The sequence below is a fragment of the Penaeus chinensis genome, chromosome 5 (assembly GCF_019202785.1).
Source record: "Penaeus chinensis breed Huanghai No. 1 chromosome 5, ASM1920278v2, whole genome shotgun sequence".
In the NCBI taxonomy this organism is placed as follows: Eukaryota; Metazoa; Arthropoda; class Malacostraca; order Decapoda; family Penaeidae; genus Penaeus; species Penaeus chinensis.
The window spans coordinates 18944164-18950081 of NC_061823.1; the positions used below are offsets into that span (position 1 = coordinate 18944164).

The 5918-nt window shown below is 35.2% G+C and overlaps 1 long non-coding RNA gene across 1 annotated transcript in view; it reads left to right on the forward strand.

The window, feature by feature from the left end:
* LOC125025826 overlaps positions 1-2971 on the forward strand; it is a 7193-nt gene extending 4222 nt beyond the window's left edge. The window contains exon 2 of the long non-coding RNA XR_007114913.1: positions 2612-2971. This is a non-coding gene — a long non-coding RNA (uncharacterized LOC125025826). The remainder of the gene's footprint in view (positions 1-2611) is intronic.
* The last annotated feature ends 2947 nt before the right edge of the window (positions 2972-5918 follow it).

The following is a 5918-nucleotide window of genomic DNA, read 5'->3' on the forward strand; positions in this document are numbered from 1 at the left end:
TTAAAAAATTAATTTTTTTTTATAAATTTTTTTTTATTAAATATAAATTTTTTAAATTATTTTTTTTTAAAAAAATTAAATATGTATATATATAAGCAAGTCCATATATGTATACATGTATATCACACATATACATGTATATACACACATACATATATACTAACATATACATATATATGTATACATATGTGGACAAATATATATATATATATATAAATATATATATATATATATATATATATATATATATAATTATATATATATATATATAATTATATATATATATACATATATACTATATAAATATATATACATAAATATATGCATATATATACATAAATATATGCATATATATACATAAATATATGCATATATATACATAAATATATGCATATATATACATAAATATATGCATATATATACATAAATATATGCATATATATACATAAATATATGCATATATATACATAAATATATGCATATATATACATAAATATATGCATATATATACATAAATATATGCATATATATACATAAATATATGCATATATATACATAAATATATGCATATATATACATAAATATATGCATATATATACATAAATATATGCATATATATACATAAATATATGCATATATATACATAAATATATGCATATATATACATAAATATATGCATATATATACATAAATATATGCATATATATACATAAATATATGCATATATATACATAAATATATGCATATATATACATAAATATATGCATATATATACATAAATATATGCATATATATACATAAATATATGCATATATATACATAAATATATGCATATATATACATAAATATATGCATATATATACATAAATATATGCATATATATACATAAATATATGCATATATATACATAAATATATGCATATATATACATAAATATATGCACATATATACATAAATATATGCATATATATACATAAATATATGCATATATATACATTAATATATGCATATATATACATAAATATATGCATATATATACATTAATATATGCATATATATACGTAAATATATGCATATATATACATTAATATATGCATATATATACATAAATATATGCATATATATACATAAATATATGCATATATATACATTAATATATGCATATATATACATAAATATATGCATATATATACATAAATATAAGCACATATATACATAAATATATGCACATATATACATAAATATATGCATATATATACATAAATATATGCACATATATACATAAATATAAGCACATATATACATAAATATATGCACATATATACATAAATATAAGCACATATATACATAAATATATGCACATATATACATAAATATATGCATATATATACATAAATATATGCATATATATACATAAATATATGCATATATATACATAAATATATGCATATATATACATAAATATATGCAAATATATACATAAATATATGCAAATATATACATAAATATATGCATGTATATACACAAATATATGCAAATATATACATAAATATATGCATATATATACATATATATAATTATGTATGTATAAATACATATAACTGCACAAACACACACTTTTGGAATCCACCTGGATTCCATTCTCAGGTCTAAAGAGGAAAGGGAGAGGAGGGGGTATAAAAGAGAGAGAGGAAAGGCAACGCGGCAAAAGGGGCAGGTGAGGACAGACGAACGGAAGCGAAAGGAGGTCAGATCAGGTCGGAGGGTCGGGCGGACTATGTGCAGGGTTGGAAGCGAGGAGACTGTCGGCAGGAGAAAAGCCGCTGTTCAGGTTGAAATTAGGCAGCAGCTTTATTAAGGAGGATTCCACCAGTCTGTGGGCGTGGACGTCAGCGGAAGGAAAGACAATTCGCGCCGCTGACCAGTCCATCTGATGGCCTGTGTCCCACTGATGGCAATAAGTGTGTATATATATGTTTATATGTGTATATATGTGTATATATATGTATATATACATATATATGTATATATAAATATATATGTATATATACATATATATATATGTATATATTCATATATATATGTATATATACATAAATATATGTATATATACATAAATATATGTATATATAAATATATATGTATATATAAATATATATGTATATATACATATATATGTATATATACATATATATGTATATATACATAATATATATAGACACATGTATGTATATAAATATACACTTTTACTAACACATATGCATATATTTGTGCGTGTATGTCTGTACGTAGGTTTGTAATTTACAGTGCCAGGTGTTCGGGAGGAAATGCACACGCATCAGCTACGATATTTCGGTGCAATTTATGATATTGATAAGACGGTCGGTTCTTTTTTTCTAACATTCGAAAATGATTGACTCTTTTGATATTAAAGTTGCTGTTATATATCGTTGTCATTTAAATATATCTAGATTATCTTTACTATTATCACTACCAAAACCTTAATTATACTGGTTATTTGAGGCCGTGAATAACCACCATCGCCATTGCTATCACACCATCATCATCATCATCATAAAAAGTTATATACATTGTGATCATCCTTCCCCAGTGTCAGCACGTGCGTGTACGCCGCGGCGGGCATGAAAATGTGCTGGATGGCTTCCCGGCAGCTGATGACGGCGTGACACCCCGTCCAGGCGTCCACCTTTCCAACAAAGACTGTATATCCATCTACGCCAAATGCATCTCTGCCCTCCACCTCCCTCCTTCCCTCGCTAGGCTTCAAGAGCAAGGAACGCGGGAACCGACAGCACGACGAAACCGAAAAACTCACTGGACGCGGCGTCGCCAATGCTGCTAGAAATAGGATTCGAAAAAAAACCATTTGCAGATTTCAAGTAAAAGGAAACTATTGTCTTAACATCCCGTCGCGCAAGTACAGCTCTGATTAAACTTTCTCCTATTTCTATACTTATTATGCATGACCTTACTTATCAACGGTATGCACTGTGATAAGGAAAGCCCCCCCCCCCCCAAAAAAAAAAAAAAAAAAAAAAAAAACAGACGCCTTTTTATTAAAAAAAATATCAATCATATAATTCATATAATTTACAAATGTGTGTTTGTATGTGTGTGTGTGTGTGTGTGTGTGTGTGTGTGTGTGTGTGTGTGTGTGTGTGTGTGTGTGTGTGTGTGTGTGTGCGTGCGCGTGCGTGCGTGTGTGAGAGAGAGAAAGAGAGAAAGAGAAAAAGAGAGAGATAATGGTTAATGGTTAAAGGCAAAATAAATGTGCTAGACATCTAAGGTCATGTATCACTATAGTTAATGTTAGTGAAGGGTGTTTGGGTTTGTGATTAGTTGTTGAGTTGAGGTAGAGGAAGAGGGGGTGGAACGTTTATTCTGTCTGCTGCGGGTAGTGCGGGGAGGGAGAGGGGAAGGTGTTGGGGCTGTAGTAGAGATGGGGGTGTCTGGATTTAGGATAGCAAAAGAATTTGATTGGGTAGAGATTGGAGTGTCTGGGTTTAGGATGGTAAAAGAATTTGACTTGGGAAGGTAGGAGGTAGAAGAGGGGAAGTTAGATGGAGGGGGTTTGGGTTTAGGAGAGGGTGTAGGAGCTTGGGAGGGAGGGGGATTGGCAGAGTGAGCGACATTACTGGAGTAGGGGGTAAGAGAAAAGCCTTGTCGACGTGCTTCCTGTCTGGCTTCACGTAGAGTGAGTCCAAGTCTGAATCTGAGAGTTGCTACATCAGACTCAAATTTGTAGGTGGGGCAGCCTCTTTAAAATACATTATGGGGGCCGCCACAGTTTGCACATGTGCGTGATTGTGCAGAGCAATTTGATCGAGTATGGCCAGGTTGGGCACATAGCGGGCATCTGGCTGTGGAACGGCAATGTTTGGCAGGATGTCCTAAATGCCAACAATTTTGACACTGACGAGGAGGAGGTTGGTATGGTCGGACAGGTAGGGATTCCCCACCTATGTAAACATTTAAGGGAAGGTCATGTCTTCGGAAAGTAATTATGGCAATGTTGATGGATTTCTTACGATTTCCTCTGGGAGGCATGAAGTAGCATTGTACATATGTTGCATCATAGTCTGTGAGACAAGCGAGTAAGTCCTCTCCACAATCTGACCATTCTTTGTCATGGATTGGGCAATCTGTTGGGGAGGTAGAGACAGTTCCAGTGCAAGTATTGGATGAAGTTCTGTAGGGATGGGATTACCACATAGATCAGTTAGTTTTGTTAATGCTATAGCTTGGTTTTCAGTTGTTACTGTGACGAGACGGGAGTGGTCGGGTCGGCTACGGAAAGAGACTTTGCCTACTTGTTTTTGGAGGCATTGCTGGAAGAGGAGGGTGTTTTGAGAGTAGGGAGCTGTAGGAGGGATCACGAAAAATCGGTCCCATTTGGCTGGGCTAAATAGAGTATTTAGGATTCGTGTAGAGGTGGGGGTAGTAGAAGTGCGGGGACGTGTGGAGGAGGGAGTAGTGTTGAGGGGGGTTGTGTTACGGGGAGGTGGGCAATAAGGTTGTAAGGTAGTAATAAGGGGAGATGGGATGGTTGATGAAGAAGGTTGTGGGAGTAAAGGTGTTGAAGTTGAGCATGTTGGGAGAGTAAATATGTCTCCTGGGGGTTGGTTGTTGATTAGGGTTGATACTGTACTAGTATGCATTGATGATGGGGGAGTTGTTGCAGTGTTCGGAGCCGTGGTCAAAGGAGAGCTAGGATTGGGGCTATTTGATAAAGGGGCAAGCCTCATTGCCCCTAAGATTGGGGTTTTGTCTTCATCATTGGCCATGATAAGCCTGGAGTATGTTGGGGAAAAAAATAGTCCACCCCTCAGGGTCCCCTTGAGGGGTAAGGGCCAGGTATGGCAGGGGAATACCGTGCCCATGGTTCCCTCAGGCCGTTCAGGACTGACATAAAGTCAGCCTTTCATCCTTTCAGCACGGCTCTCACACCTTAGGGGGTGGATAGTAGAAGGGATTGGTGAAGAAACTGAAACGAAAAGTATGAGTGGGAAAAAAGACTATGCAAAATTAGTTGAGTCGATGGCTGAGTTCCAAGGTTGAGTCGTCTCCTAAGCCCCCCCACGACAACAACGGGCAAAGGATTGGGGGGGTAGGGTCGGATGAGGTAATGTAATGTAAAGGTTTAGATCAAGTGAAGGATACATATGCGTTTGAGGAAGGAAAACAGGTTGTCAAAGCAGAAAGTGTGAGATTCTGTAAGGATGTCTGATAAGTTGGGACGTCTATGTAGGGAGGATAGGTGGGTGAAAGTAGAGGTACGGGCTGCTTCAAAACGTGGGCATGACAATAGAATATGTGGAACTGAAAGGAGAGAGAGAGAAAGAATCGACATCGGGGCAATCCATAACCGTAACTTTTTTCAAGAATAAGAACATTCCCTTTTTTAATAATAATGCCATACTAATGATAATTATAATTATCATAATCATTAATCGAGAACAACAAGAGGGATAAATAATAATAGTCATATTAATATGATAATAATAGTAAAGTGAGGAAATACAGAGGCACAGGCTATTGTACGGCGGGGATATGACAACGGAATGTGTGGAACTGAAAGAGGAAGGTAACCAGGGGGTAATAAGAGTAAAGACGGGTGTCGTGAAGAAGAATCCGGGGAATGACACAAGGAACAACACACACACACACACACACACACACACACACACACACACACACACACACACACACACACACACACACACACACACACACACACACACACACACACACACAGAGTTAATGGTTATAAAACAAAATGAATGTGCTGGATATACAGCACTCTAGAAAGGTGTAGTAGTGAATAGGGTAAATGTGCTACACATCATAAGCTGTCGAGCAGTTCAAGATAGTATGGCTTGGAAGGGACAAAGAGGGTG